Source organism: Spermophilus citellus, assembly GCF_964194105.1.
Source record: "Spermophilus citellus genome assembly, chromosome: 15".
NCBI lineage: Eukaryota > Metazoa > Chordata > Mammalia > Rodentia > Sciuridae > Spermophilus > Spermophilus citellus.
In genome coordinates, this window is record NC_138195.1 from 83623050 (window position 1) to 83644594 (window position 21545).

A 21545-nucleotide genomic window follows, 5' to 3' on the forward strand; every position below is an offset into this window, starting at 1 on the left:
TGTGGTTTGTTTTGTTTTGCTGCTGTAAACAATGCTGATATAAATTTTTTTTATATGTGTCTTGATGCATCCGTGCAGGAGTTTCTCTAGGGCAGCATTATCCAGTAGAAATAGAAGGTAAGTCACAAATGAAAGCTGTACGTAACTTGAAATTCTCTAGTAGCCATATTAAAAATGTATAAAGATGAAATTAGTTCTAATCATATATTTCATCTAATTCGTTGTATCCAAAACATCATGATTTCAAAGTGTAGCCAATACAAAAAAATATTAATGAGATATTTTACATTATCTTTTTCTCATACTGTGACTTTGAAATTTAGTAATTTACACTTACAGTACATCACAACTTTGACTAGGCACATTTCAGCAACTCCATTGGTACATTAGTTGCTAGTAGCTACAGAATTAGACTGCTTTAGAGAATGTGAATAAAATAAAATTTCTGGATTGTGGGGTGTGTGCGTGTTCTTCTTCACTAGATAATGCCAAACTATGTTCCAACGTAGTTACAATTGCTCCACCACTGTATGGTCCCAATGGACTAAATCCTTGTTGGGGCTTGGTCTTGTGGGACTTTCACACATTCTCCTATCTTGTGAGTTGCATGGCATTTCACTGCAGTTTTAATGCACATTTCCTGATTATTAATGAACTTAATCATCTCATGTGTTTATGGGCTACAGCTGTGGTATTTTTTCCCTATTATTTTTCTATTGAATCCCCCCCTTTTTTATTACCCATTTGCAGAATTTCTTTTTATATTCTGAGTACTATCACTCTGTCAGTTATATATGATGTAAATATCTTTTTCTGCCTGGTGACTTGTCCTTGTCTTTTTACTCTGTAATTGTTTTTTATTATACTTTTGTTTTTAATGGTTTCATGGAGATGTAACCCATCTGCCATACAATCACCCATTTAAGGTATACGATTCAATGATTTTAGCATGTTCTTAAAAATTGTGCAATCATCATCCCAATCACTTGTATTTTTATCACCCCCAAAAGAAATGGGTTACCCATCAACAATCACTCCTCATCTCTTCAGAGATCATTCTTAATCACCACACTTTAAACATACAGAATCTGAAAAAATACCCCTCATTCATTCAGGATGGCTGTTGCTGGGAATTTGATTCATGTCATTTTCTCTCACCCATGCAACTTTTTGCCCACCAGCCTTCTTTGAGCTGCTATTGTTAAATATTTTATATTTGTGCATGTTGTCCTTAACATAAAACTATGTGCATGCTGTTTTATGCAATTGCATTTTTAATTGGTCAAGAGAAGAATGGAGAAAAAGCATGTGATTTTACAGTTTTTACAGTTGTCCCTTGATATCCACAGGGGATGGTTCCAGGACCTGCTGTAGATACCAAAATCTATGGATGCTTAAGTCCCTTCTATAAAATGACATAGTATTTACATAGACTCTACACAACTCTTCCTCATACTTCATCTCTAGATTACTTGAACATCCAATGCAATGTAAATGCTATGCAGATAATGATCATACTGCATTTTTAAGGAAATAATGACAAGAAAAAGGTCTTTACATATGTATGTATGTGTGGAATTTTTTTTCAAATAGTTTTGACCCACTGTTGGTTGAATCTGTGGATACAGATCATTCTGCAGATATTTTATATCTGGGTTATTGTTCATTGCTCATTAGGATGGCTGTTCCTGTTGATTTGAATAATTGGTGTCATGTTCTTATTCCAATGTGGCTTTTATTCTACCCACCTTCTTTAAACTGTTATTGTCAAAGATTTTATCTTTCTGTAGGTTATAACTCCAACAATACAATTACATACATGTTGTTTTATTCAATGCATTTTAGATCAATCAAGAAAAGAAAGGAGAAAATAAATGTAATTATGCTGTCTTTTATAATTACTTACAAGATTACTAGCACTCTATTTTTTTTCCACATAGGTTCAAATTACTACTGGCAGTCATGTGCTTTTAGCCTCAAGAACTAACTTTAGCAATTCTTGTAAGGCAGTTCAACTAGCAACAAATTATCTCAGCTTTTGTTTATCTTGGAATGATTTCCCCCCCCTTCATCTGCAAGCTAATTTTACTAGACATAAAACCTTTGGCTGACAGTTTTTGAATTTGTTCAGTCTTTTGAATATGTTCATACCACAGACTTCTGACCTCCATTGTTTCTAATGATAAATCAGCTGTTTGTCTTATTAGAGTTCCTTTTTATATAATGAGTCATTCTTTTTCTGCTTTGGGGTTTCTCCTTTGTGTTTGAATTGTTACATTTTATCAATGATATGTCTATGGATCTTTTTGCATACATCAAAACCTTCTTGGATTGTAGATTAAGGTTTTCATCACATTTAAAAATGTTTCTATCACTTATTCATCAAAACATATTTTTCTGCTTCTTTCTCTTTATAGTCCCTTTTAAGGGTTCCCTTGTTACCTGTGTGTTGGTGAACTTAATGAAACTTCATTTCTCTGAAGCTTTTTAGTTTTTCTTCATTCTTTCTTCTCTCTGTTCTGCAGATTGTATAACTCTATTGGTCTTCTTATCAGATGGTCTGCCAAGGCACCCCAATTCTTGTGTTTAAGTAATGCTTCTTTTACTTTTAGTGTAAGAGTAGCAGTGCTAGCAATCTGGGTATGTCAAAGAGAAGCCATGAAGTGCTTTCTTTAAGTTAAAAGGTAAAAGTTTTCCCAACTTAAAAAGAAAGAAATCATATTCTGAAGTCCCCCATATCTGCAATATTGTATGATGTTTTTGAAAGAAAGAAAGACCATATTCATGAACTTTTGGTACAGCATATTGTTATAACTATCCTGTCTTATTACTAGTTATTGTTGTTAATCTCTTACTGTGTATTATCTATAAATTACACCTTAGGAAAAAAAACATAGATATACATAGTTCAGTATTATCGGCAGTTTCAGGCATCCACTGGGGATCTTGGAACACATCCCCCATAAATAAGGGGAGACTGATATCTTTGCTTGATTATTTAATGACTGGAGGAAATATTTTAGTAACTATACATCCTTTTCTGCCCTCCCTTCCCCTCACAGAGTAGACCTCTGATGTTTATCTGGGGACATCATCTTGGATGCACCCACAATCACTCTGGGTTTACTCTTTTGTTGTTAGGGCTATTTTTGATTGAAACTACCCAGCTATTCAACTCCACTAATTACCAGTTATGATGGTCCTATTGTTGACTTCATTGACCTGGGGGCATAGATTTATGTGCAGGCTCTTTTCAATCCAATTTACAGGGCTCTGAAGAGATTCCTGGGGTGAGTGCTTTAGCTTTGTTATGACACTAGGCTGGCTCTCCCAGCTGCCTCTTTTCCTGGTTCTCTAAGCAGTTTACCCTACATTCTCTCACAAATCTACAAATCTCCTTCCAAATGTCTTTCACCACCCTCACTTTTTTTGAGTGCTACTTTAGGCTTGAATTTCTCCACACTCCATTGCCAATGAGGTCAGTCAGTCTCATTGGAAAGAGATTAGCAGCACTGTTTTATGGCCTGCTTCAACTTCCAGACAAAAATCTCTGAACTATAGTCATGGAACTGGCAATGAGGGATGGGCAATAGCACAGTTTTCTCTGAGTGACAACTCCACCTTTAGGACCTGAGCACTAGGTGAGGGGTTGGGGTCAGTAGAAGTAAGTCCTCTTGGTTTGCTCTTCATGGCACAGAACCTCCATCTAATGAGCAAGGCCCCAGTGTTCTTCATGGAATCTTGACTAACATAGCCCCCCCCCCCCGGAGTTGGGACATATTTTAGTAACTCAGGAGGGAGCCCCAAACTCTTGGTGTCACTAGTTGACATCCGAGTTAATTATGTTATGAAAAGAATAGGCTTTTTATAAGAGTAGTTATTTAAAATTTGTCATAAAATTCAATGGGCAAACACAAAAAAATTGTGTCTGGAATAAATGCTAAACTGGATAGATATTAAGACAAGAGTTATAAGCTGATACCACGCTATAAACCAGAATGTCTCTTACCATATTTATGATTGAGTATGTGATGAATTTTTTAAATGCTTCATGTGTACTTGAAAAAAAGTAAATGTTAAACATTTTTGGTGCAGTGTTTTATACACAAGCTTTCTCAAAATAAAATTTTGATTGGAATTTAACCCTCAGGGAATTACTATTATCACTTTGGAAATCAATGCTTACATTTAAACACATTCCTTCTTCTAATCCTTCTTGCATCTCAGGCCTTCCATGTGAAATCCTTTTCTTTCTGCCTTAAGTACATACTTCAGAATTTCTTTTAATGAGGGGCTATAATTGAAAAGCTCAATTTTTGTTTAACTGAAAGTGCTTCTTCCTATTCTTGAAATATATGTTCACTAGGCATAAAACTCCACTTACAGTATTTTTTTCCTCTTAACACACTGAAAATAGCATTCCTTGGCCTTTTAGTTTCCATTCTTACTGCTGAAAAGTTAGTTATCAGGTTTTTGTTGTTGTTGGTGGGTTTTTTGTTGTTATTGCTTTTGCTTTTGTTTGTTTTTTGTTTTTCTTTTTCTCTGGGTGGACTTAATTTATTTAATTTCATAATCCATAAAATTCCAAAGAATTCAGAATGGTATAATGAACCCTAATATAAGTTAATTTTTGAATAATTACTCTTTTCCTTTAGTGTGTTAAAGTTTCATATCTGTGCATTTCTTTTTAAGTATCTTTTTTTAAAAAAATTTTTGCAGTTGTACATGGACAGAATGCCTCTATTTTATTTGTTTTTATTTTTATGTGGTGCTGAGGATTGAACTCAGTGCCTTACACATGCTAGAAAAGTACTCTGCCACTGAGCTACAGCCCCAACCCTTTAAGTATCTTTTTTGAGGGAACTCATTGAACTTGATTTATTTTACTTCTTCAGATATTACATTTGTTCCACCTCCACTATTCTTCATTTCTGGAACCCCACGTAGACCTCGAATTCTCCACCTCAGCACTATTGGTATATTCCTGTTTGTGCAGGGCAGTGCTTCCTATTGGAGAACATTTGGCAACATTCCTGAGCTCTAGCCACTAGATACCAGTGGCACATACCCTTCACCCCTGCCTGTTTTGACGTACAAAAATGTCTTTAGACTTTTCCCAATGTGCCCTGAAGGGCAAAATGTCTCTCGCCCCAAATGGCATTGACCACTGATATAGAACTATGTTAAACCTTTTAATTCACCTTTCCTGTTTCTCAATATTTCATCACATGGTGTTTCAAATCTGTTATCTCTGGATTGCAATTTGGATAATTTCTCCACTACTTCTCTTTTCAGTTGTATCTTCTTTGTTGTTTTTAGCAGTCTCCTTGCCTCTGCTTACATTCAAGTGTATCCCTGATTTCTACACACATTATCATTTTATGTTCAGTCTCTGGTGATTTTAGCATATGATGTTATCATTACTGATTTTTCTTTTTTGCTTAAGGTCCCTTATTTCCTTGTGTGCTCGGCAGGAATTGCTCACTTTCCCTGTAAATTTGTATATGGCAAGTCTTCATCTGTGGGATAAAGGTGGGCTTCTTCAGAGAGGATTTAATCTAGCATCCAATGGATGCCTGGGATCACTTACATTGTTGGCTGAAGGATTTTCAGGTTCCCAGCTCCTAAGAATTCTGGATACAGAGCTGAATAAGGGCTAGCTTATCTGTATTGATTCTCAGGGACTTCTCTTCCTCCTTCCCTCTGTCCTGGGGTTCAAGAGTGCTAACATTTTCCATAGTCCCATTGGTGGCAAGGAAGTAGAGGAGTTGTTTCTAATTCACTTTACACTGAAAATCTCTCTCCTGGGATTCTGGTTTTATTAGTTAAGATCTCTTATTTGACTCCCTCCTCCCAGGTGGACCTGGTATTTTTTTCTCTGGTGTCTTGTGAGGCTGTGAAAAAAAAAAAAAAAACTAAGCTCAATATATTTGGTTCTACAAATGCCCCCAGGGAGGAAGCTGTTCAATTTTCCACCTACTTCTTGGGTTCACATCCTCACTTCATTATTTTACCTTAGTGTTCCTTATTTTCTTGCCAGCTCATCAATGCACTTCAGAGGGTGCTTACAATGTTTTGCCAGCATTTTTAGCTATTTTCAGTGAGGGAAAAAATGGTCAAGGCACCTAGTTATTTATTTCTCAGGCAATAAATATTGAATTACTTTTTTTTCCCTTTCCCTTGTTACAAACCAGTTAGTTTACTGGGCATGCCATTTAAAACTCTACCAGTTTTATCCTCAATACACAGCGAGCCTGAGTTTCTTAGGTCAGTGTTTTATAGGAGTTCCAGATGGAGAAATAAACTAGAAACACTTTGAGATTGCTATTTTTCACAGACCTTTCCTTCGCCTTTGACTCTGTGGCTGGAACCAATTATATTCCAACATGTGTGAACTTAATGTAGTCTCCTGGTTATTGAGGCTTGCACGGGGCTATCACTGGGTAAATCACTATCTCAGCACAAATGGTTGCTGGGTTGATCATTTAATAATTTCCAGCATTGAGGAAACAATTTCTGGCACACCCACAGTTTTCTAACATGTTCCTCAGTGACTGCTCGCCACTTTGGTGTGAGCTTGGAGTGTGCCCACCTGCAATGAAGAAGAAAAAACATATGCCACAGAGACTTCTGTTACAACAAGAAATAATAATAATGGCAATGAGCATGATAATGATGATGACAGCAGTGTTTACCTGTGGACCACTGGCCACACCCAGGACTTACCTGTATTAATCAGTTCAGATGGTCTCATCTAATTAATCTGAACAACTAGCCCTGCTATTTAATTATTACCAGAATCAAAATTAATTAATAACTGCTTTATTGCTAATGAAACCCTTCAGAAACTCACCTCACTCAGGTCTCCTGGCATGAGTTTTGGCAACTAGCTCATGTAGGAGCCATCAACTTTGACCCCGCCCTGGGCTTTCCAAAGGTGTGTTTTTATGGATGAGGTAGGTGTTTAGTTTTTTTCCTATAAAAATGTCTTAAGACAGTGGGATGCACTGGCACACAACTGTAAACCCAGCTACTCAAGAGACTGAGGCAGCAAGATTGCAAGTTCAAGGCCAGCCTCAGCAACTTAGTAAGAGCTTATCTCAATTTTAAAAATTAAAACAAAGAGGGATGCCATTTAGTGATATAATTCTTATCTAGAATGCATGAGGCCTTGGGTGTGATACCCAGTATCACAAACAAAAAAAAAATGCCCAAAGATAAAATTATTATATCTGTTACATGACAGGAAACTTTTACCCACCCTTTCTTGTGTATCATGGAGGATGTTTGGGGGACATTCTGTAAGGAAATCTTGACTCTTCAGTAGGACTTATGGTCACCTCTAAGTGGAAATTGAGAGGCCTCCTCTTTTTGTTGAGGACCTCCATTGCAGCTCATCCATTCTACTACACTGGTGATTTTTTTTTCAACATTTGGTAAAAACAATCTCAAACCTTAATAAAAGTTTAAAAAATGTCTTTTTTTTTTTTTTTTGTCTTAATGACTTGAGAATGAGTTGTGGACATGATACCACATCACTCCCAGGCACTCTTTCTGGTCCTTTCTCATGCCTGAAGACACTCTTCCACATCACTAGAGTACAAAGAGCAAAATCAGAAGTTAGAGTTGCTCTTTTGCTACCATCTGATCTTCAGACTTGATAACGAGTTTCATGAATGGTCCCAATGATATCTTTCATCTGGAAACATTCACCTCAGGACCACGTGTACATTTTGTCATCCTGTCTTTTTAGTGTGTTTTTCCTTCATCTTTCCTCAACTTCTATGACTACAATACTTCTGAAAATCACAGGTCAGGTATTTGATGGAGTGTGTAGAATTTGGAGTTTGTGTGATCTTTTCCCCCCATGACTTGTTCTACGTCATGTACCAGAAGCCATCCATGAGCCATCCATGAGCTCTGCGGTGAACTAAAATGACCTGGAAGCCATTAGGCAGGAAAGTCTAGTATCGGAGAATGCCCAGTTCATGTGACTTCCTACCTAGCTCTGTCACAGGTTCAGCACAGCATTGGAGATGGGGGACCTGCTGGAGCCACACAGTCTCTTGGAGATGGGTGTGGCTTGCCAAATGCCCATCAACCTGTTTTCTGTGAGACCGCTGCCAAACCAAGAAGCAAGACTCCTCTGGCTGAAACTTCATCCCTGCCTTTGATTTGCTCCCCCTTCCATAAAGAATCGGGGCCTTTTTCAGTCATTCCGTCCCAGCTCCTATCAGGACTGGTAGACCTACTAGGCCCTCCTCTTTTTATCTAATTTCTGACTCTGTCTCTATTTCTTACTAATTATTTCAGACTTTTCAGTTCTCAAGTGGCTCACACCTCCTGAGCAGGAACCTACCCTGGCGGGGTGCTGGTCTCCCCGCAATAGTCACATGTGTTCAACAGGAACATCTCAGAAGTGACAGACATTGAGCCTAAGCTTCCTGCCGGGTGGAATGCAGCACTCACTTGACCGGTTTTGGATGATGTGAGCATCAGATACTGTCAAGCTTCTCTACCCCAGTTACCCTCCCCACCTCCTGCCTTGTAATTAGCAAGTATTAATTGACGAACATACTCTGTAAGTCTACACAAAAATCTCATTCCTCACCAAACTTTCAATGTATCCATTTAGTACTATCAATATTGGCCCATGGTTTCCTATTTTATTCCTATTTATGTATTTTGACAGCCAGTGGTTTCCCTTTCATATACTATGACCCCATAACTTTTTGAGTATTTCCTTACTTTTGACACAGCAAAATAGTCCAGGCTCATCTTCTCCCTCCTACAATCTGCTCTTTCTCCAGTTGCTGTCAATCAAGAATGGGATTTCAAAGCCCAGATCAAAACCAGCTGGTGTGTTCGCTGCTTTGGGGGATATTGCTATTCTTAGGTCTTCTCATGAGCAAGCGCTCTTTGTTGGTCTTTAATGTAGCTGGTAAGTTCATAGGTACATTTTTTTTTAAAAGTAGACTTTGGTATTCTTTTAATTGTACAATCATTTAATATTGAACATTTAGAATTTATAGAAAAGTAGAGAGAAATCACGTTGGTGCTGGACATGGAGGCCACTGTTAATGTCGTGCCGCCCCTGGAGGCTTCTGGGGCTGGGAGACCCCACAGAGACTGTGGGCCTGGGAGCTACAAGGAGTCTCCTGTGAGAGAAGCCGGCCAGCACCTTGTGGCCCCTGCCTCTGAGGAAATGCCCCCAGTATCGCTCAGCAGAGTTCCTGGTACACATCGTTAGTGCCCCTCAAAACTCAGCCTTTCGCATCTGTTTTTACCACTTAAAGTGAAGCTGATGGCCATTCCAGCCTAGGTGGTGACCTCAGCCAGACAGGGGCAATCCACCCATTTCCCTGAGCTATTTGCAGATCACCGCCCCATTGTTTTTGTTTCCATGTTGGCATGACCTTGTCTTCAAGTCATCTATCAGTTTTGCCTCTTGGATGGGGAGAGCTCCAGAAAAACATGATGAAGTGAGGGCCGGATGAGGTTAGAATTGCCAAGGAAAAGGGGGGCAACCCGATTTGTGAGGAACACAGATGGCGGTGTTTGCCAGAGGTGGCTTGGCTGTCCCCTCACCTTGGCAACCCTGCTGAGCATCCATTCAGATGGCATCCGAGGAGCAGGGATACTGTGGTCCTGGCTGTGAGGTCTGAGACCTACTATAAGGACATTGACAACAAACTCTGGGAGGACGCACGGTGAAGCCGGCTTCACCTTGCCCATGACCAACGAGGAAGGGGAACCAATCCTTTCCTAGGCAAGCTCTCGGGTGGAACGAGGCATTGGTGGGGACTAGGAAATCCTTTGCCTGTTCTCTGCTGGATTTTGTATCCCTTCTCTCTTCCTTTGGCCATCTTGGGTGGGACTTCTGCTTCTTGGGCCCTCTTCCTCTCTTCCTGTGTTTGGACAACCCGTGTCTCTGCAGGAATGGTGACCTCGAGCTGGGGTGGGCTTTCATAATGCTTGGGTGACTCAGCTGTATTGTAAATAAAGAGTAACTGGCAGGTCCCACTTGTACCGGTTACGTGGGGTAACTCAAGTGGCTCTGCCTTTTGTCATTTAATTCTTATGAAAGACTGAGCTCTTCTTTTTTTGTCATCAAGATAGAAAGGAAAGTACACAAGCGACTGGAATCTCACGTCCCCATGTTCTCACTTAAGAGCAAGAGGCCTTTATAAGTCTCATCTGTAAAATAGGGTCAGGACTGTGCTTTCCTCATGGGCCACTCTGAAAAGTCAATGAGATGGTGTTTAAAGTGCCTTGCCTGCACGTGGCACATGCCAGGTGCCTGAACTCAGTGAGCCTCTTCTGCCCAGTAGATACAGCAACAGTGGGACCTGCTAGGGCTGGAGACAGGTTTTTGCCATCCTTGGCACAGTACCAGTGTGGAGCAGGCACTAGGCCCTTCTCGGCCTCACTCAGAAATTAGTTGATACGGTTGCTTTCTAGAAGAATGAGTTACATGGCCTCAAATGATTCCCAAGAAGACATCAAACCTCCCACCCTGAACTCTCCTACCTCGTCTCCCAATCTCCAGATGTAACTTCCCCTCAAATTCTCTGCCAGCAGGTTGGACACCCTCAGTTCTAACCTTCAACTTGACCCGATTCCATTCTGGAAGCATCGCTAATCTAAGAATTAGACTTAGCGAACTCATCGCTAATTCACCTCCTCCCCCTTTCCTCATTTGCCCTAAGCCAAGGATTTTCAGGTACTTTGTCACTCGGCGGTGTTCTCCAATAGCCAACATACAAAGGAGAATGGGGGGTTGGGGTGGGAGGGCAATGGCATAAGAACCTCTACCTAACCCTTCACTTCAGCATTGACCTGGAGCACACCACAGAACTCCAGGGAGCCTCTGGGAGGTCACTGCCTCCAAAAGGGGTCACCTGGCTCTGCTGTATACCCCGTCACCAGAGATGCCTTCTTCAGCGCCCTGGTTGTGTTCGTCCCCTACCTACACATGTCCAGCATTGTCTACTGCCTGCCTAATAGAGCCCCCTTCTTGGCATTACCACTTGCTGGCTGGGCGACCTTGGGCAAAGGTACTTGATCTCTCTGTGACTCAGGTTCACATCTGTAAAATGGGATTTGGGTGAGGTCAAGCCTAATCATGCATGAAACATTCTCAGCTCTGTCTTGGCACCCTATAAAAAGGGTTCAGGAAATCTTGGATTGATCTATTATTTATATAAATCATATCTTGTCTCATTGAATTATTAACTTAATCTCAAAAATTTATAATCTTGAGCTTAATGTGGGGAATTTGGTCCAAAGTGTTTACTCTGAGACTTATGGATCCTCTGTAGTTTTGCAGAATTGTGGTTTTGGGCTTCTAGATCATAATTATTTTTCAAAGTGTAGGCTAGAAATTACCCATATAAGAATAAGTATGAGTCATGCAGAGCCTGGGCCCCATTCAAGACCCCCGAACTAACATTTCTAGGAGCAGGGTACAGGAATCTGCATTTAGCATAATCCTGTAGTGATTCTTATATATTCTGCAGAGAACTCTCAGTGCAGTGTCTACTCTTCCCCTGGCTCACAGGTCCTCTGAGCCTTGAGACAGCCATTCTCTGGTACCATTGCCATCAACCCATCTGCAACATTCGCTTTTATTTCAAAAGCCTCCTCCTGGCCCATGCTGTCATATACAGCTGCACGCCAGAAATATTGACTTCAACCAAGAAAAAAAAAATTATTTGCAAAATTATTTCTTCCTTGGCTTAAGTCAGGATGTCACTTGTGCAGGCATCAGGTCTTTCGGAGGGTCTGCATGACACTGCTGGACAGACCACTGATAACGACAGGAGCTCTTCATTTCTCATTTCCTTTCTGTCATGGTAAAGCTTATTGGGTTCCATGGCAGCAACTCATTAATTATTTGCCATTCTTTTGTGTTTTTTACCAAATTTACATTGTGGAACAAGCCATCCATACAGCACGTCTCATAATTACTGTTTTGCAATTTCACACCAGCAAAAATTTATTAAAACTTCACGACTCATTAATAGTAAGTGATCATAACCGCTTAATAGAAAAGGAAACTGCGCTAATGACAGCGGCTTTGATTAACGTATTTGACCTTAAGTCATGAAGTCAAGTGAAATTAATATCTCGAGTGTTGAACATAAGGTTATTTACAGTGCACATCATTTCAATCATCATAAAAGGCAAATAAACTTGTTTTGAGTTTGACTAGCTTTGAAAGCCTTTTAACTCTTCACAACAGATTAAGGGAACATTAATGAACTCCTACACAATGACAATTAAGTGACAGGAGGTGAGTAGACACAGAAATGGCTCTTTTCTATCAAGAGCAGAAGCAATGTCATTCATTTGGCGGGGAAAACATGCGGAGGCACTGTTAGGGGAGGAGTCTGTCTCAAAAGAATTTAGGATAGGGAAGCAGGGATTTGGCAATCTTCTCCACATGGGCCTCCCCTAACAAAATCAGTGGACAAGGGTTTAAGAGGTACTGTAGCTTAGAAGTATCTTAATCCCATCTATAAGACCCAGCAGACCCTTGGGATATCATGGATTCTGTTGCTTGTCCCAAGATGCACATCAGATACAGTGGCCTCCCCAGTGATCCCCAGTGAGTGAGGCTCTCTCCTGTGCCTGAGAAGTTGGAATTCTTCCAGGACTAGAAAGAGGGAAGAAAGAAAAGTCTATGGACATCCATGAAGGCCGGGATCAGATTTCTTTGTTTTCCAAAGAGAGGGTCCACCCCACCCTCAGTACATGGTTTTCACTCTGCACTCTTTCCCATGACAAAGGGTGTCCATCATGTGACAGAGATTGAGGTCAGAGCACACCATAGCAGAGGATCGAGCTGGGGGCCAGTGCAGGATTAGACTCTGACAACACCCAGCTTGGCCCAGAGTCACCTTCAGTTTCTGTTGTTGTTTTCTGTATAGCAGCAGCTGCTACCAACAGAGGAACTTCACAGCAACCACTGAGAGGAACCCCCCAGAGCATGTTCTATTATTTACCCCATAGGACAGTTGGGGAAACTGAGGTTCAGAGAAGTCAAGCAACTTTATCTCCGGAGTTTGTGTCTTGGAGTCTGTGGACAGGCATGCATCAAGGAGTCTCTCCTCTCTTGTGGGAGTGTTTACACATATTGCTGAGGAGAGATGGTGCTCACAGAAGGAGTAAATGAGAAGGTCACACAGGAGCACAGCAGTGACTCGGGTGAGCTGTGAGCGCTGTGGGTGCCCCAGACGGAGAGCTCACTGCAAACTGGCGTGACTGGGAAGGCTTCCCAGAGGCGCACTGAAAGGTGGATAAGTGGTGGCAAGTGATGAACATGGACGTGGCAAGGGCATGTTTGGAAGGCAGCATTGTAGGTATAGACACTGGACACAGAGAAGTAGGAGAGAAAGTAGGGAGGCAGATTGGAGGCAGAACTGGGAGCCGGGATGATATGTGACAGTGCAGTTAGGAGGAAGAGTGGGCAGAGGAAAGAGCAGAGGCTAGCACAGAAAGCACCCCAGAGGCCGAGACAGAGGAGCAGAGGGACAGCAGGCCCCGCTGCCGGCCAATGGGAGACGGGCAGCGAAGGAGAGGAATGAGGCAAAAGGAATGATAGAATTTGGGGCTGGTGACTGTGGGTGCTTAACAGAACTGTGGGCCTCTTCCTCACCCTGTCCTAGGACCTGCTGCTCCCTCGTGTACCCTCCTCTGCAAAGGGGCCACCCTGCACCTGACAGCTTAACCCCACTCAGGGAGCATCCCTTGCCCACCATCCAACTCTGGGCATGGAATCCCGTCACTCTCCTCCCATAGGCTCTCACTGGCCTTGGCTCTGTGACATCCTAGAATGTGCCCCATCTTCTCTTGCATGAGCCCAGGCTTCAGCCCCATCGTTCCCCTGGCCTGCTGGATTGCTTTGAGAATGCTCTCCTGCCTACAGCACTGTGACATCTCTGGTACCCCAGGTCCCGGCTTCTCCAGCTGCTCCTGTCTCTCCTCTGCTAGATCCGCGCCAGCCATTCTCTCTTCCAAGGGCAATGCGCATTCCTACCGCAGCACCTTGACCCTGCAGATCTCTGGCCCAGGGCGCTTTTTCTCCATTTCTGGAAATTTCTTAACAATTAGACCTGAAGTGTGGGGACACCTCAGAGAGACTTCCTCTGGTCACCCAGATAAGCACCTCCCAGTCCCAGCACCCTATTTATTTTAGTCATAATCACCTGACACTTACTTAGTGCTTGACCTGGTGCTCCTACTGCAAGCACCTTTACCTGTATCGTCTGCCATCATCCTCAGGACCACCGGTGATGTAGGTGCTATCAGCATCCTATTTCACAGGGAAGAACACTGACAACATGTTGTCTTATTTGTCATTTGACAAATGACATTTGTCATTGGCACATTTTCCTACTTGCTTGCAATCATAAATGTTCCTCTTGTTACACTGTTAGCTCAGTGGGAAGAAAGGACCATCCTCTTATGTCCTCGGCTGTACCCCTGCACCCAGAAGGGTTGCTTTGCAGAGGGCAGGTGTTACTATATGTTAGGAGGTCTGGGAGTCTTGGGGGGCTGGGGAGGGAGGAGGGACAGTGCTATCTGTTGGGGTCAGGCAGAAAAAGGAGATAATTGGTTCCTCCTAGGGAGGCTGGAAGTACTGGAAGCCAGGTGAGGTCACAAGGAAGGTGATAGTATGTCATTGGCTTTGGGTGGCAATTGAAACTAGGAGCTGGGAATGCATGAGCTCTCCAGAGGGGACAGGTCACTCAGGGAGCAGAGGAACAGGGGCCAAAATTTCCTGGACTGTAGTGCTGTATGTGAAGACACAGAGGCAAGGTTTGGGGTCAGAAGTCATTAAAATGTCCCCAGTGAAATGATGGAGTCTAGGATGGTTCAGCTTCCCTCTCAGTAAACTTGAATTAAGAAAAATGTTCAGGCACATACACTGATTCTTCATAGTTCCAGAGGATTACCAATTTAATTCCTCAAGTTCCCCTAAGAACCTACTCCCTTTGTGGCTTTGACAAATGTTGGGAACTGCAGGACTCTCTTCTGGAGCCTGGTAATCCTGAGGTCACAATGCGGACTCTCGAATTCGACTGTCTGGGTTTGAATGCTGAGGGACTTTACCAAGTGACTTAACCTCTGAGTCTATTTTCTCATCAGAAGAATTGAGACAGCAGAGCATCTGCCTCGGAGGCAGCTGTGAAGACCCAGTGTGACCGTCAGAGTTCCTTAGGAGTCTGCGCTTACCTGAGCCGTTGGTGAGCCAGGTGCCCTTAAGGAAGTGACTCTCTGACTCTAGTTATGAATGGAGAGATCAAGCAGGGACTCAGAAGTGGACTCGATGATGGGGGGCTGCCGGCAGATCTGGAGGTCCCAGGCAGTGCCTGGGTAGTCTGTGCTTTGCTGGCTCTATGCTAGCTTTGCTGGTGAAGCGAAGCTGGGTGTGGGTGATCCCTCAGCGGCACCTGGAGGCCGAGTTCCAGCAAAGGCAGCACCAACACCCTAGTTGCCTCAACCCCCACACCTTGGTTTGCAACTTGAGGCATTGTAGTGTCCAGTAAGGAAGTCACTGTCCTACCCTCTGTTCTATTTGCCTGCCCACCAGGCTTGTGAGCAAGTGGCCATCACATAGACTGCTAACAGCCCTGTGCTGCATGCCTAAAGTCGGCTGTCCCCTGAATGAAAGCAGCAATTATTCAAAGAACAATTCATGTCCGATAAAAATTGCCTTTAAGGACTTGAGGAGTAAATAGACATATATAGAATATAGAATATATAGACATACTCTGCAGAAGTGAACGGGGCGTTAAAAAAGTTTGAAACTCCCCATGTGAGGTGCAAGGTGCCACTAAAGGGGGACAGGAAGCTAAAGGAGATGGTCATACTACAGGGGTAGGAGAGGCTGGCTGCAGGGTCTCCTCTGCTACTGACCACACAAAGCTGTGCCAGGCCTCTTTCTGTATCCACAGAGTTGGGATGATCCCCAATTGGCTCCTCACCATCCGTGGGAGAAGCCAGGGAGAATGCTGGCAGGTGCCCTGCAAACAGTAAAGCGCTCTCAGGTAAGGAGTCACCTCCTGAGTTCTTGCTCAGGAGACAGAAATGTCTGGGAAGGAAGAACACAGGCCAGTGTGTCTGGGTGTAGAATATGACTGCTTTCTCCTTCTGGTATCCAGTGCTCATGGACAGCCATAGGGACTAGGGATCCGCTTTGAACTGACTGGACGGTGAAGCAAATTGAGACTAGACTCATGCTTCATCCCAAAATGGTAACTTTTTTTTTTTAAAGAGAGAGAGAGAGAGAGAGAGAGAGAGAGAGAGAGAGAGAGAGAGAGGGAGGGAGGGAATTTTTTATTTATTTATTTTTCAGTTTTGGGGGGACACAACATCTTTGTATATGGTGCTGAGGATCCGGGGCCGCACGCATACCAGACGAGCACACTACCGCTTCAGCCACATCCACAGCCCAAAATGGTAACCTTTTTCTTATCACCTGGTTAACATTTTTTTCTCACTTTAACAGTTTTCGAAGATCCTTTCCTCAAGCTGGAATGAAATCCTTGCAAGTCAATGCCCACATTCTGTCACTGATTGCTCTAGTTTGGTTCTTGTGTATCCCCTAAAGGCCCATGTGTTCAAGGCATGTCCCCCAGCAAGGAAGCATTGGGTTAGGGGTGTGGAATCTTTTCTTGTTGTTGTTTTTTAGTTGTAGATGGACACAATGCCTCACATGCTAGGCAAGCCCTCTACCACTGAGCCACAACCCCAGCCCCTAGGGGTGTGGAATCTTTAAGACACCGAGCCTAGGGGGAGGTTTAGGTCATGGGGGGCATGCACTTGCAGGGATGTATGGGACTCCAGCCATCCCCCCACCCTTGTGCATCCCAATGATAGGCAAATTGGTTTGCCAAGTATTGCTGTCGTGATGTGCTGCCTTGTCACAGGCTAAAATCTATGAGGCCAACCAGTTGTGGGTTGACTCCCCAGACTGTGAGACAAATGAACCTTTTCTCTTTTTAAGGTGATTTACCTCATATATTCGTAACAGTAATAGAAAGCTGACTCACACTTGGTCTGCTCACTTTCTGTTCCCTGGTTCTGAGGTACTAAGGCAAAGGGAACTGTGTCAGCTGTTTAGTGGGAGTTGTCAAGGTGGAGCAGTGCTCTCTCTTCTCTTCAAGTTGTCTAGGTGTAATGGTTTGGATCTCAGGTGTCCTCCGAGAGCCAATATGTGAGACAAGGCAAGAAGATTTGAAAGAGAAATGATTGGGTTAGAGCCTTAAACTCATCAGTGAGCTAATTCCTCATGGGATTAACTGAGTGGGAACTGGAAGCTGGTGACGTGTGGCAGGAGGAAGTGGCTCATAGGGTGTGGCTACGGAGTATATATTTTGTATCTGGAGAGTGGAGTCTCTGCTTTCTGATTCAATGTGAGCTGCTTCCCTCTGCCACGCTCTTCCACCAGGATGCCCTGCCTCACCTCCAGCTCCGAGGAATGGAAGCAGCCTTCTAGGGACTAAGACCTCTGAAACAATGAGCCCTCAAATAAACTTTTCTCCCAATTGTTCTGGTCAGATCCTTTAGTCACAGCAGCGAAAAAGCTGAGTAAAACACTAGTTGTGGGGCAGGAGTGGATAAGGTCAAAAATCCAGGGCAGGAAGGGAGAGGAACGAAAAGGCTTTCCTGAGCCAATCCCTCTGCCAGATGTCAGAAATACAAGCCTTGGCCCACAACGCATCCCCTGGGAGCTGCCAAGACGGGGAAGGTAAAAGAGGCTTAGGAGGTGATGGCTACAGAGGAGAGGTGAGGAGTGCGACCAGGCACCCCACAACGTTAGAGCTGGGGCGCACACTCCTGAGGTTGGACACTAGCAGGCAGCTCGTTTCTCAGGGCGCAGACTGCGGGTGAAGTAGCTCCGTGAAACACTTAGGCAGGCTTTGTCACTTGGTTTAACTGTGTATGTTGCAACTCCTTTAATTGGTTCCATGTCTGGAATGAAGGACTGAAATGGAAGTGTGACTCTCGGGGGAGCAGTCCTGGCACTTGGATGGCTTGTCATAGTTCTTTTTTAATCTGCTGTTCTTTTCCTTAAGGCGAGGGAGGTAATCTAATTATCTTTTGAAGACAAGCTTATGCCACAATATGCCATCTCAGGCCGCTCTCAGAATGGAGCCCCAAGAGTGGGTGGAGGGAAGACAGTAGGAAGTGGAGATGTGGGGTGTACCAGGGAGCTCTCCTGCTGGAAGTCCGGAGGCGGTCTCCCCATGCGGTCTGAGAATGGAGTAGAATAGTCTAAATGGGTGCTGGCATTAGAAGAAGCACTCAGGTTCTGCGACTTTTGCAGTAGTCCTACCCTTCTCTCAGCCTTACTCTCCTCAGCTGCATAAAGAAATGAATTCTATCTCAGAGTTGCTGTGGGGACTGAGTCAGATCATGTGCACACAGCCCATTCATCCTGGGCCTGGCGTGTGGTAAGGATCCAAGAACCAGTAGAAGCTGTTACCATCGGCCTTCTCAGGATACCATCTGCAGGGTGGGGTTAATCCTTACAAAAGCTGATCCAGCCTCCACTTGGGCTGGCCAGGCTCTGCTTACAGATGACTCTTTTGGCCAACCACAGGGGGAGGAATGAGTTTTAAACTCTTCTGTGCACACAGGGCACAGCAGGTGCCTCTTTCCCAAATGGAGGTGATCAGGGTTGCTGGTGGGGTTGTGCAGGTTGCTTTGTGGGCTGTGCAGGGCATTGCTGGCTGCTGCTTCTAGCCCTGGAAGTGCTCTGAGCCGGGGCTGCACTGCCTTCCCCCTCCAGAGGCTCAGACGCTCATCTGGCTCCCAGAAGTCCACAGCTCACTCTTCCTTTACTCTGTATTCTCTACAACACAGCAGTAAAGATACTATATGGACATGGTAAAACTGTGTATCTAGGGATTTATTCATCTATCATCTATTAGTATCTATTTATCTGTCATCTATTTGTTGTTTATAACATCTACATATAGATGTTGATATTCTTGTATCTTTATGTATTTATCTATCAATTTCTATTCATCTATCATCTCTATTTCACCTGTCCATTTATCATCTATTGATTTTTAACCTTCTAGCTACCACCTACTTATCATGTATTGATATCTATTGTCTGTCTATACCTATTTATTGTCGATCAATATCTATTCATTTATCATCTCCACTGTCCATCATCTTTCTTTCTAAACTGTAAGCTTCGTGTCTTCTTTGTTCTGGACCTTGCCTTTTCATATAACACACTGTAGATCAGTGGCTACATCTACCTGTTTGCATAGTTACCCAAAATTCCCTCTTATCCCCACACCAGAATCTCCTCCATCCCTTCACCATCAACAGATAGTCATGTTGTTTCGAGTAGTTTACTATCACAAATCACCCCATGGTGGCAATACTTTTGTACACAGGGAACTTGGCACCCTGTGTAAGAATGAAGGGCAAATTTTTTGCAGTGGAATTATCAGCTCAGAGGATATGTGGGTTTTAAGTTATGATACACATTGTCCAATGGTTTTCTAAAATGAATGTCCCATCCATAGATTGATCCAAAGCATCCCCAGGCATGGTGCACCTCATCTCTCTCTCCCTGCCAGTCTGCCTGGGAGAATTCTCCATGAGGATAAACCCTCCACGTGCCAGCACTGCAAGTTTATGTGACTTTTATGGCCACCCCTGCTCATACCTTTCACATCACTGTGTTTTCGTTTATGCTTTATTTATATTATCAAACATGAGCAGTCTTGTATCTTGTTTCTGCCACAGTTTTTATTCACTTTCTTGGCATTTTTCACTGAGTTTTATTAGACATTTCTTGTTTCGGCTCCTAAAATTTCTATCACCTGAATCCTGGGGACTTCGTTATATTCAGAAGATGATTAGAATATGAACCTGTGGCACTAAGGGAGGACCTCAAGGCCCCTGGGTTCTTGCTGTGGCTGCTTCCTCTTCGTTTCTGCTGGGAGTGTCTGGGAATGTTCTCCTGCCTGTCCACAGGGATGCCTCCCCACCTGTGCTGACCGGCAGGGGTTTATTTCTTTGTGAATGAACTTGGGGACTTCTGCAGAGCCTTTCGTGAGCCTGGGAACCTGGGGGCTTTCCTGCATTTTTGGTACACCTTTAAAACACCAGACCCAGGTCCAAATGCTCACAGACTTTTATCCAAACCAACCTGGAGATACTGTGGCATCTGACCAAACTCATTCTAAACCTGGTCATTTGAAGGCAGGCCCAGGAAGCAAAGCAATAGGAAAGCTTAGCTGAATGGAACAATCACAAAAAGAACTACAACAAAAATATGTCCTGTGGAGTCCAAGTAAAACTGCAGGATTCTGCCTACTTGCTGTCCTCTGGACCATAGGTCACATCCAGAGGCAAACATTAATTGTGATGCAATTAATGACTGTTTGGTGTTTTAATATTCTGCTTTAGAAAGGCCTGGTGGTGATAAGGATTCGGGGGATAGTCACTTCCTTCCTCTGGGAAGTGGGGAACTCACAATTTGGGCCACCGCCACTGCGATCCTAATTCAGAGTAATAAGATCTGGCCTTGTGACCTTAAGTGATGTCCACTTGACTAGGTACTGAGTTAGATGTTGGAAATAAGAAAAACAGCCCCATTCTGAGTCTTTATCTTCCATCAAAATACTTCCTATCTGTAAGTCTGGACAAATCATTCAGTAAAAACCTGATGGTAACTAAAGAGTCCACCAACTCTATCTTCTAAGTATAAAACTGCATTTTGGGGACAAGAAATAATTGTCATATATGGCTCTACAATAAATCTGATTCCTCTTTGTATTCATACAGGAGGTATTAGATTTGGTCTAACACAGTGGCTTTTAACCAGGGTGATTGTGCCCCTGCCCAGGGGACCCTTGAAAATGTCTAGAGATGTTTTGAGGATGAAGCTACCCAGGGATGCTGCCGAACATCGACAGTGTACAGGACCGACAAACCCATTCTCCCCAGGCTAATAATTAATCTGCCTGTGTCACTCACCCTCAGTCCTGGCCAACTGCTGTCCTAAATCCCAATATCTGGCAATTTCCCCAATGAATTCAGATAAAAGAAAAAGACACCAAAATCATCATTTTTTTTAAAAAAAGAAAACAATGTTTATTAGGATATTCTGGGGTACAGGTGGCCAAAGGGTCTACGTACAATCTGTAGTGCTTGAGCAACAGGCTAACAGAAAATTCAAACATCACAAAACCACTTCCGAAGTCCAAATAGCAAAACTTATAGTTCTTCGTGTAGTTGTTCCTCCATGGGTGCTGCCAAGGAAGCTCATCATGAACAGCTGTGTGAGGAAGAAGCGTGGATAACCTCAGGAGAGTGCACAGGTGTCCTCGGGAAGTGAGGTCCAGGGATGTGCGATAAATGCATGATCCATCTTCTGCAGGTGGAAAACCCCAGAAACACAGTACAACATGGAGTCCCGGTTGCCTCCCTTAACCAAAGGCTCCTTGAAGAGGCTGACTGTACCCCTCATCCCAGCTCTGAGGAGCATGGGTGTCTAGCCCCCTTGC